Source organism: Mus musculus, chromosome 17, assembly GCF_000001635.26.
Source record: "Mus musculus strain C57BL/6J chromosome 17, GRCm38.p6 C57BL/6J".
NCBI classification, from domain to species: domain Eukaryota; kingdom Metazoa; phylum Chordata; class Mammalia; order Rodentia; family Muridae; genus Mus; species Mus musculus.
In genome coordinates, this window is record NC_000083.6 from 22,028,348 (window position 1) to 22,040,938 (window position 12,591).

The 12,591-nt window shown below is 47.8% G+C and overlaps 1 pseudogene; it reads right to left on the bottom strand.

Annotated features, from left to right (window-relative positions):
- Gm7052 (predicted gene 7052) lies at positions 10,636–12,192 on the bottom strand (annotated as a pseudogene).

Here is a 12,591-nt window from a genome sequence, read left to right on the forward strand (position 1 = left end):
TCTGTGGATGAGTATCTAAGCTATTGGAGAGTGGACCCCACTGAGGAATTAGTGACCTTGAGTCATTTTTAGACCCAGGGCCTATGCCATTTGTTTGGTAGCATGTAGTATCTGCTCAAAATGTAAGCAGACACTCTCCATCCTATAGTACCATCTTGGAGTGTGGGCAGACTCTCTCCATGCCAACAGCTGTCTGGCACTCACAAATGTCATTTTCATGCTTTACACCTGGCATTTTTAATTTTTCTTTTAAAAGGCAGTGATGCAATGTTACTAATTACTCTGTATTTATCCCCTGGGCTCACACATGGCTGAGACTCTATGAGGCCTAAAATTTGAGCTAGAGCTCAGCAACTTGAGAGAAGACTATCTAAAAAGAGACCTCAGCTCTCAGATGGGAAAGCCAGGGATGGGCCTGGTGTGGGAACTGGATCTTCAGTGAAATATGCTTCTTGTCATTGCTTTAATGTGTGTGTGTGTGTGTGTGTGTGTGTGTGTGTGTGTGTGTGTGTGTGTGCTCACCAACACTTCAGACATAACCTGGTTTCTCTTCTCCCTGAGTAGGCTGTTTGCTCACTGAGGTTGGTGGTGAGCCTGGATGGGGCCTTAGCACAGCTTTTCCCCAGATTCCTTGAACCTAAGATGATAGGGGAGGCAGTTGCCTGGTGGGGAGACTCCTCTTGGATCAGGAGCTTGACTGGGCCCACTACTGGAAGAGTAGCTGGATTGTTGGTCACAAGGACAGGGAGGACACGGCTACCTCAGGAGACATAGTGAGGTCCAGGATCTGCACATATATTGTAGAGCCATACATAAGCCCTGTCTGTTCCCAGCTCTATGTCCCAGTCAGGTTAAAGCTCCATTCCCATTCTTCCAACTGTGATAGGGATGGAGACCATGGGGTTAACACAGGTCATGAGTGGCTTGCAAGAGTCAGCATGGTGCCAGGCACACAGGACCAAAGATGTGGTTATAGTACTAATCCTCTTTAGGAAGCAGGTGTTCCAAGCTGGGCATAAGTGACAAGAAGCCTCATATCCCAGAGAAAGGGTGGCAAGCCCCCAGACTCCTCTCTGTAGAACTACGGGTAGCTGTTACAGCTAAGTGAGCCTATACAATAAAGAGGGCAATCTATTTCACTTGTCTCAGAGTCCAGCCTGTGTGCATTTTCAACATGGATGCCAGGGCCATTAAGGCCACCTCCATTGTGACAGGCCTGGAAGAGGTCCAATAGATTTACCTGCTGTTGGTATTGTGTGTAGCTGAAGAGACCACATTGACAGGAAACACTTTTGGTATCATAACTCTAATTCTGGTTCTCAGATGGTCTGTGTTGTACCTTAGCTTTACCAAGCTGGCACAGAAGCCTGGATACACATCCTCCAGACCTGTGGGGACAGCAGTGACCTGGCTGCCTATCATTAGCTGAGGGTTTGATCTTTCCTGTATCCTATCACTCAGGATGATTTCAACAGGATGCGAACCAGCAGCATTGAGCCTGAGACAAAAGGGGAATCTGGAGTGGGACTACCTGAATGAGGGATGGTAGGACTACCAGAACATTCAGGAAGTCTCCCACATGATCATGAATACCTTCCCTGGCAGGGACAATAGGAGCTATTAAAGGATCAGGCCCGGAGATTCAGCTTAGGACCCCAAGTACCCTCATGGATGGAACCAGGATAGAGCTGGACATCACCAGATGCTGACCCCTGTGTCTGACCAGTGGTACTGGCTTAACAACACATCAGTGGGATGCAGGAGAAGGAGTAAGATTAAGATAAGACTAGAGATAGGGTGGCTCCCTGCTCCTTAATTGTCTCTTTCCCTGATGGGCCCTGACCATGGCCAAGATGAAGCCCCCAGGGACTGGATCTGTGAAAAGATCCACATGTTAATTTAGCCTTCCTTCATCAGACACTGACATCAGGGCAGGTAAGGCAGAGCTTGGGTCTCTGCCATGGTGCCTTATGTCCAGAGCAGAGCCACAGTGTCCTGAGCAGCAAAGCACACTAGATTATGACTGTGTCTCCCAGTTCTGCTCCCAGTGTGTGACACAGCTGTGTTCCTCCACATCACCAGGAAAGCAAGCAGCATTCAAGTGGTGGTCTGCGAACAGAGTGGTGCATGTTCCTGTGACTGGAGGATGATCCTTGGCTAGGTGGCAGCAGCTTAGATAACTAGCAACCGGCCCTAATGGGCTCTAAACCAAACAGGGCCTAAACCCTAACTAGCAAGCCTATTAATGAGTCTGCATGCATGGATGTGCAGGGTAATGGCACGTTACAATGCCCTCTGGCTAGAGAAAGGCCAGCCTGCTCCTTGCTTTCATTGCTGTGTCTTTCCTGAACTTCAGAGTTAGGTCACAGGAAAAGGGAATTGAGGTACTGAGGAAAGGAAACAGTTTGGGAAATTGAGAGGAGCAATTTTCTGAGAGGAGTCACAACTGCTGGCTCTAGGGAACATTTGGTTTAAATCTCGGGAAAATGCTTCTGGCCTCCTAACCTGTTCCAGAGAGGGGAGGTATGTGTTCTAGGAATTATTGCCAGTCTGTGGCCTGTGTGGGGATGAAGGGAGGTGTGTGACATGGGATCTCTACCCCTTCATGATGTCTGCAGGAGCCAGAGTCAAAATAGAGGATGGTAGATATGGAGAGATAACCAACCACTAAGTCAGTCGGTAAGTGATAATAAACAGCTGGATCATAGCAGCTAACCCATGACGGCCCCATTGGTTCTGTAGTTTCTACATTATTGTTCTTACACAGCTAATAGGCTGATCAATAAGTGGATCTGATCCAACCTCCCATATCAAAACATTATAGTTTCAATAGGCAAACAACAGGTAAAAAAATATAGAACTGTTAGACACTTTGTGATCTTTCTGTGAGGTCTTCTGCATCAGTGTGCCATCACACCCACAACATCCACACACAGCACTCACACCCACCACACCTACCACACACACACACACACACACACACACACACACACAGCACTCATACCCACTGCACTCACACCCACTACACTCACACACAGTCCTCACACCCACAGCACTCACACCCTCAGGGCAGGTGCTCAAGAGCCAGAGTAGACTGAAGGAGAGGTGGATTGTAGCTATGCCACTCTGGAACTGTCCACACCTCCCTGACCAGGATGACCAGCATGCCCCAGGCCCTAAATTTCTAATCCCAGGCTGAGTGGCCTTGAACTTCCACACCCCTCCTGCCCTCCCGCCCCCTTCCCACAACTCTCCATGGCCTTTCCCAAGACACAGCTGTATCAGAGGAGTGATGTTGCCTTCAGTGGCCCCTAGGATTGATCCTCTTGGAAAAGATGTAGAGGTTTAGCTGGTGAGTAGCTGGCCCCACTGCCCACTGACATTCACATCCTACAAAAGGGGTGTCTTCCTTCTCCTACCTTAGTGTTACTGCCTTAGGCCCTGTTCACACACACCCCCCAACCCTGCCCACAGGCTGGGACTTGAAAGCCCAGATGCCTAAAGGACAAAGGTCCCCACCTCAGGGAATTACATTGGAACAAAGTCTGTTCAGCAGGCCTTCAGTACTCTGTAACCTTGACTTCTGGTTTCTGCTTAGAGGCCTGAACCATTGGCCAACCCTACCCCGAGTGTCTGCTGCTGACTTCAGGAAGGTACCAATGGGATGCAACTAAACCCAGCTGCACAGGACACTCTAGAGTTCCATAGGTATAGACACAAAAGTAGGTCAGGACAGAGCCTAGGCCAAGAATGTTGCAGGGAGCCACACGGAGGGTGAGCAGGTAAGGATCAAAGAAGAGCCAATAGCTCACAGCCTTGTAGCTGGTAGCTAGAATCTGCTTCTGTATGCTGGTTGGGGCTGTGTGCAGACAAATGATTCAGGGGACTTGGTCACATGTCCCTGAAAGTCAGCTTCTCCACATAGCACTTGAGGCTCCAAGATTAGTGCTTCATCTTCAACCTGATTTTGAGGTCTGAACCCTTCATAGATGGTCCCAGGGTAGTGCTCTTTTTGCAAGAAAGAATTAATAGGACAAATGCTGTCTTTCTGAAGATAAATGAAGGCAAGATTAAACACCACCAAGCCCCAGCCTCTAAAATGTGGGTAAATAGGCACCAGACTCAGAGTGACCATGTCTTCTGTTTCATGGTGCTGGGCATCAAATGCTGGACCATACCTGTGCTGAGCAAGTAGTGCCACTGAGCTACTTGCCAAGCCTGACAGCACCCTTATGATGGTCAGCAGCTCGTAAGCAATGGCTTAATTTATTGCTCATTTCTGTGCTGCCTTCTGGCCCTAATTTCCTCCTGGTGTGGCCAATGTAGTTTCTTTCTAGAAAGTTTTAAAGTTTTCTTTTCCCCAAAGCTTGTTGATTTGGAGGCTGGTTCTTTTGTGTCCTGACCCTATATGACCCCAATACCATATGTTCTGGCTTAGGGGCAGTTGGCACATTGCCATCATGACATGAGGTCTACACTCGTCTATCCATTCCAGAGTGCAATGAGCCAAGGTGCCAAGTTCCAGCAAGCTTGCTGCCCTCAGTGAGCCAAAACACATTCAGCTGATGACCATCTCTCATATCCCTGAGCTAAGGAGAACTCCATCACAGGTCCTGAGATGGATCCTATCTGTGGCAGGCCCATAGTGCCACTGATCTCCACACATGTGATGCTATAAAGTGAAAGGGGAGAAGATCTCAATGACACATGGCAAATGTCTTCGTCATCATGTTTTCAAAATTGCAACCATGTCAATGTACTATTGGAACCCCAAAGCTTCATCTCTATTGGTGCTGAAATAGTTGTCCTGCCTGTCCCCAGCCTCATGGCTTTTGGGTGGCCACCTCTATGAAACCTCAGGTCAGAGACATTCATAAGGCAAAGGCACTCCCATCAGAAGTGAAAAGTGGAGCAGGGTTCTGGCTTCCACTGACTAATGAGGTGGGGTCATCACTTCTGTGTAGTCACTCTTCTCTGATGACCATGTCACAAAAACAGCCACCATTGCCTGCACACCCCATCCAGAGTTTCTCATCCCCCTTACCCAGTGGGTACCAGGGCCTAACAGCAGACTTTGGAGCTCCAGTCCCTGTGAATCCTGCAGAAATACTCCATGGCTGTAGCTAGACAATTGTGCTCCCAGGCGGTGTCTCTTTGCTGGACACCTAGCTGTACCTTCAGCCTGATTCTATCATAGGACCAGCAGGCCAGTCAGTATGAGAGACAGTTAACAGAGTTCAAGCCTCTTTTCAGGGAACAGAGGGACTGTGAGTGGTGGCTTTCTCTCACCTGTCTCATAGACAAATATAGTAAGGAGACTCTGGGATTCTGCCTGTGCCCATCTTATGCCCACACCGTGCCCCCATTGCACCCTATTGAGAAGAGGCTTGAGGAGAGCCTGGTCTCTAATATTCCTCTCCATTCCCTAAGGATCATGACCACAGTCTGCAGCTCTCCAAAGTCTCACGGCCAGAGAAACATGGCATAGTTCCCCATGCCTCTCCACAGGCCCAGAGGAAGGACAGAAATATGAGTTTTTAGGGGACCCACATGACTTCTCAGGGTCAGCCAATGGTCTTGGTTCCTTCTTGTCTGTGAAGACACAGGACGCAGTCCTGACCTCCAAGCAGCCTTAACTGCTGCACACACACTAAAGATGAGCTGAGCTGGCCTCTGCTGCTCTGGAGAGTATTGTAAACCACAATTCTAGGCAATTCCTGGATCTAGTGGGGGACAACTGAGCACAAGAACCCTGCCTGCTCCCTAAGGAACAGAAGACCCAGCTGGGTTCTTACTGCTCTATTCCCAAAGATAATGAAGAGCAGCTGTAACAGCCAGCCATGCTCTGGTGGGAAGGGCAGACAGGCATATCCAGGCGAAGAGAAGAATGTACTGTTGGGTTGTAGGCCTATCTGTTCCTCACAGGCATACTTAGCTATGCTACCCAGCACTTACTCAGCTCTGTCTGGAGTGCTTTGGTCCCACAGGAGTCTGTGGTGGTGAAGACACTGACAAATCCAAGGACCTAGACCCTTGCCAAGCACCTGTCCACACTTGAGTTCTGCTGGGTGTCAGGACTATGTGCAGCCATGTAAAACTAGGGACATTGACGACTTTCTTCATTGGGATCACTTGTGAACCCGAGGGCCAGATGACATGCTTGAGGCCAGGCAACGATAAGAAGGAGCAAAGTGACCTTACATGAGCTTTCGGGATAGGGGCCCCAATGAGGGGAGGGACTAGCCCTGGCTCACACTCTTCAGGAACATATGTGGTGAGGGTAGGCATGCTGAACACATGCACATGGTAGACTTCCAACATACTAATCAGTGAATGTCTACATTTGTGTATGAATGTGGTGTGTGTGTGTGTGTGTGTGTGTGTGTGTGTGTGAGTGTGTGTGTGTGTGTGTGTGTGTGTGTGTGTGTGTGTGCATGGTGTCTGCATATGCAAATGCATGTTTGCCTGTGTGGGTGGGACATGTCCTGACACCAGTGCTGCCACAAGCAGAGCCACCACATTTGGTACAGTCCACAAGTAACACCAGGGTTTTTTTTTTTTTAAACAAAAGTCTTCTAATGGAATATATTATGCCTCTCAGTCAGGACAGGTTCCCGTCATTTTGTACCAATGAAGAACACTGATCTTTTGGTCTTGCAGCTTGAGCCAGGCATGGGGGCTTGGTGCCTTTGCCTTTCTACAGTTCCCAGTCTGTTCTGTATCACCTTGTCCAGGGAACAGAACCCTCAACTCAACCAGCGCCCCGGTTTGAATCCTTGCACTAGCTGAAATCCTGGCTGACTATCCCAAAACCACCAGTTCTGACTGAGGGGAGTATAACACAGAAGGCCTAGATGAGAAGGTGCTTCCACACCCAGCCAGCCAGTCGTGAGCTCCACTCTGACAAATGTTAAAGGGTGTCCAGATGTGGCCCTCCTACCAATGGGTGCAAGTTGGCACAACTACCAAGAATCTGTGACAAGCAGTGGCATACAAGCCTCCTCTTGTCCAAGTAAACTGACATCAAGTACTTCTTTGTACCTTAGGCAGTAAAGAATCCTGAGGGCTCCATGGAAAGATAACTGTACCTATACCTTCCCAGAGCTCATGATCTGTACCTGCTTAATGGTCCCTGGACCTTCTTGACTAAGGTGAGGAGAGGAGACCCCAAACAGCCCTATCCTCTGCACCAGCAACACTGTCCTGCCAGGTGGAGGAAGCCTCCAAAACCTGAGGAGTGGGCTCTGTGTTCTTTCCCATTGCATCCAATGGGGTCTTGTTTGCATAGCCAGTGGCAGTGTCTCCTGTGGAACTGAGCCATATGCTAGAGAGACCTCTGTGTTGTTTACAGTACTTATAAGCTAGACTTTGGAAGAGGAACTAGAGATTTGTGATTAGGAGATCCTGCAGTAGCCTGCTCTGGGTCTGTGGAACATAGGATGGCTTTGCAGTCATAGGGCTCCCTCTAATGCCCAAGTCCCACCATGACACATTCTCTAGAAAATAAGAGGAGTCCAAGCGGCTTCAGGGCTAACATTGACTCTTGTTTCTCTCAGATACTTTTGCTCCTGAGAATCCCAGGAGCTGAGAGCCAGGGACAGGAAGAATTGGACCTTCCCCATACCAAAACTAGTGTCAGAGCTGGTTCCCCATCTCCTACCAGTGGGCAGACAAAACAGAATGATATGGTGGGAAGAAGGGTTGAGGGCCAAGAACTGCCTTGCCCAGACATGGACAAAGGCTGGTGGTGCTGGAATGCTAGCAAGCCACCTTCAGGGCTGGCTGGCATAGACGGGATGGCTGTACAGATGTTCACTACACCACAATGTCCTGCAGGAGTGGGTCTTCACCTGGCCAGTACAGGGAGAGGAAGCTTAGGAACTTGATTCCATTGAGAGGAGTTAACTTCTTGAAAACCATCAGCTCCACCAGTGTGCAGCCTCAGATATCGCTGTGTGAGCTAGTCATGAGCTGTCTGGATGACTAGGCAGACATACTGGTCACCTATGTGGTTGTCCTCTGCTGCCCCAACCTGCAGAGAGATATAAGAGTGTGCTGGGAGTCCTCCTGCATATGTGCTTTCAGTGCTCCTACAGCCACAGAAGCCAGCTCTACCCAGACAGTTCTAATTCTGGCATAGGCTATCTGTCCTGGGCCTGATAGGCCATCCTGTTGGTTTGCACTGTCTTAGCTCTCACAACACACTTCCCTGAATTTAACATCGTGCTGTTTCCTTCAACCATCCCAGTATTCATCAGCTCCATATCCCACCCTACCTTAGAATTGCTGATAATCCCTGATACTTTAGGGTTTTTTCCAGGCTGGGCCGTGGGCTCTTGTGTAGCTCTGAAACATCCTAGATGTTCTAGGCAGCCTCCATGCCTTGGTATATGACCTCTTTTGGTCCCCTCTGGAAGCAAGGGATGCTGCCCAGATAAGAAATCTCTCCCCATTGTCGTCTTTTTACACTTATATCTTTCAGAAATGGCTCTGAATATGATCACCATACAGTACCCTGGAAGCATCTGAGAATTTAGGAGGGCCACATTTGACTTAAACTTCTCCACTGACTGTCTGGGTTCCATCAGTCGACAGTTGTTCCACATTGATGGGCAAACTTATGCTTTTCAGCCATGACAGACTTAGCCATGAGAGTCTTTAGGTTCTCCTCTGAAGACCTTAGACATACCACAGGTAGTAGAGTCACTCACATTGTACTCTACCTAGGTTTCACAGGGCCTCTAGTGTATTATCTCTGGTGCCCTATGGTGGTGGGAACTCAAGTTTCATAGGTACTGAGGTGTCTGGTAGCAGCCCTTTAAAATAAGAGGTAAAGAAAAGTGGAAATAATATCCTGCTGTTTTGCATGGCCACCACTGGAGGGTGCAACACTGCTATGCCCCTGGCGAGACACTCAACAAGTCCACTCATTAAGGCTCTGAGCCTGAAGCAGAGAAGCACTGCTAAACCCAGTGTTGCCAGGAACTTGGCTGTCCCTGCAGAACTGCCTGTAAAGGTTTTTTATTCTTTACAGAGGCTGGGTGGATACCACTCTGCAGCTGAGCAGGCCAAGGTACTCTGATTTGTCAAGGTATGTGGGTTTATGCAGGACACAAAGGCATGGCCTACTCTGGCCATAGCTTTTACAGGTCACTGCCAGCCTTTGCAGTGTTGGAGTTGGTGTTGGTGAGCACCCTTGGACTTGAGTCTTTCTGTCTCTGGTCCCACTGGTGCCACTATGTTAATTCCCTCATGTCCTCCCTGGTTATGGGGCAGGGGAGGAGCACACATCTGTAGCTGCACTGTCTCTGCTGTCCCTATCCAGACAGTGGCTGGGAAAGACCAGGAACTCAGTGGCTGAGCAGGGAACAAAGGTCAGGGCCACAGTGCTGGGTGTGTGAAGACTGCTAGAATGAAAGCAAGCAATACCACCACGCTCAGGCAGGATGCAAGGCCAGGAGCACAGTGTGCCCTGACACAAGGGGATGAGACCCTGACTCCCCCCCAAAAATTGCTCCTTCAGACTTCCTATATGATCAGCTTTGAGGAAGGTGTTCCTCATTAAGAACATACCATGCTCTTGCTTCTGTCATCTAATTCACTCTCCCAAGAATGGACCCTTCAGGAATATTATATGTCTCCTATGAATGCTAATATTCATTGAAAGCATGTTCAGAATTGGTTCTCAGTGTGCTATCTGGTTCCAGAAATAGTCTGTCAGAAATTCTTACATAGACAGGGAAGCCAGGGTGTTTGCTGCTGCTACTACTACTCCTGCTGCTGCTGCTGCTACTACTACTCCTGCTGCTGCTGCTGCTGCTGCTGCTGCTGCTGCTGCTGCTGCTGTAGCTTCTACAACTGTGTCTTTTTCCAGGGTGTTTCAAATAGCCTCCTCTTTATACTCAGGATGTGAAAAAGTTCCCAGATGACACTGTGAAAGAGACAAAATAATTAATTCTAGACAAAAGAAATACTGAGGTAGAATTCTTAGAATACCGTGTGGGGATTTGACTAGCCTTAGTATTAAATGTATCTTTTTTTCTACTTCACAATTACAAGGAGAAATCACTTAGAAGGGTTTCCTATAAAAAAGTATACATCAGTAGGTCTTCGGAACAAAAGAACAGTCAGTGTGCACAAACCTATGCATGCATGCAGGACTTTGACCATCGTCAATAACCAGCAAACTATGCTGTTGATACTTATTCAATGACATTGCTTGTTATTAGTTCTGAAGCTTACTCAGTGTGATGTTATTTTTAAAATGTAACAATCTGCTCTTCAGCTTTTGTGATTGATTGGCAAATTGCTAGGGCCAGTATCGCCTGAGAGAGTCCATGAGCCAATAGCCCTCTAGTCCTCACCCTGTGGGAGCTATTTTCTTTAGGGAATATGGAGTCAGGGGAAGAGATGAGGTCAGCAAGACAACTATGTTCAGTGGGGTAGAAATCATTCATATTGAGACCCTGCTGGGAAGAGGAGAAATTCAGAAGAGGGAGAAGGCTTAGGGTTGAGGAAGAATTGTAACGTACTTAGAGAAGGTAAGAAGGTAAGAATTGTGTGTGGAAAATGGAAACTGGAGACAGAGGAGGGACCAACACACAGCAAACTGGGAAGGACAAAGCACAAAGGTACCTGGGCTCTGCCTGCTGCTGTGTCTCTGGAATTTCTCTCTGTGCCTCATTTCTGGGGAGAGACTCTGCTCTGCCCCAGCCGAGGTTTTTTTCTTGATGGAATGCAGCAACACAGCGTCCTGATGGCATTCCCCACCCTCCTTGTCCATCGCATGATGCCTCTGCGACAGCCCCTGCTGCAGATGGGCTTATCCTCTGCTAGGGCACTGTGGGAGAGATTCTCTTCTCTCTTCTCACTGACGCTCTCTTCACTTATGCTGCTTGGTGAAAGCATGCAGGGGACACTCATGGCACGTATGTGGTGTTGGTCCTGTGTGGGTGTCATCTGGTTTGGCCGGAAGACCAGACCATGCCCAGTGGATCTTCTGCCTGCTCTTTGCCTAACCTTCTGGCCATAGGCTGGCACTCGACCAATGGAGGATGGACAGACCGATCTGCCAAGGATGGGAGCACTTCCACTCCTCTTAATTTTTAAACACGAAGCAGCACCAGCATCCATGGAAGGGAATGGGGCCTTAACTTGACTCACTGTTGGAGCCTGGGTTGAGCGGACTTCCCTCTGGAGAGCCTGCCTTTCCAATAAATAATATGCAGCCGACACTTCATTAAATTTTTCTTTAGTGAGTGATTCTCTAATATCTTTTGCTTGGAACCCAATATACTGAATCGCATCTACAATGTCAGGATCTGGTCTGACAGGGAACGGTTCCTCATGGATATTTTTTAATCCTTTCCAGTGGCCTTTTAGCCAGGGATGCTTCATTACTTCTGTGACTGTCGGCCTATATTTGGGGTTTACTGTCATTAGGAGGCTCAACAGGTCCTCCAGCTCGTCGGACACCCCACAGGGGGCAGGGTATACACCTGCCAGCTCAGGTATGGTGACCGAGTCGAATGGGACCTTTCCAACAACCATGTAATACAATATCACTCCTAACGCCCACAGGTCACTTTTTCTTCCATCATATCTTTCCCAGAGGAATAACTCAGGAGCACCAAAAGCGTAAGCACCACAGGGCTCATCCAACAAATCTCCGGCTTTGACTTGGGTACTAAGCCCAAAGTCGATTATTTTGGTGTTCCCCTTGTTATCTATCATGATATTATCAGGTTTTAAGTCCCTATGCACTATCCCATGTCTGTGGCAGTAGCTCACTGCCGACAGTATTTGTAAAAATATTTGTCGGGCTTCGTCCTCCTCTATGTGGCCAGAATTTTTGATGTATTCATAAAGTTCTTGGCCTTCAACCAGTTCCATGATGAGGTATCCTCTTGATTTGGTCTCAATCACTTGGAGAAGGGAGACAATATTGGGGTGTTTGATCTTTTTCATTAAATTGGCCTCCTTCATGCCTGGCTGGAACCAGGGCTTGTTCTTTACAAGAACTTTGACAGCCACGGGTGTGCCTGTGAGCCGGTGCTGGGCCAGGAGGACCTTGGCATAAGTCCTATGCCCGATAGTTCTTACAACATTATATTGGGAGTACAACTCTCCATCCTCAGGCTTAATCAGCTGAGGGCTGGGAGGTGGTAACTCCTCTTCAATATGTGCAGGCATTGAATCACTACTAGTGGTACCTGAAAATAACATAAGAAGAATTAAAATCAAAATAATGAAAAAGATGTACGGAAATAGAAACTAAAATTACTTCAAGTCCTACCTAAAATAAACAAAGAGTGCTTGGAATAAAGGTAAGTAAAAGTTAGAGAACTAAATAAAAAATATGAAAAAGATATAGGGGAAAAGCTAAAGTCAAAAAATCTTAAGTAAAATCCAACCAAAAAAACTGACCCCAAACTAGAAAGCCAAGAGCACACATATACTAAATATAGATGATGAAACTATAATCATAAGACAGTGGGTCTGGGAGGGCTACAGCTGATCAATATTATAAGTGGACATTGATTGAAAAGAAATCATATGAAATAAATGAGAGGAGAAAGAATTAGTATAAGA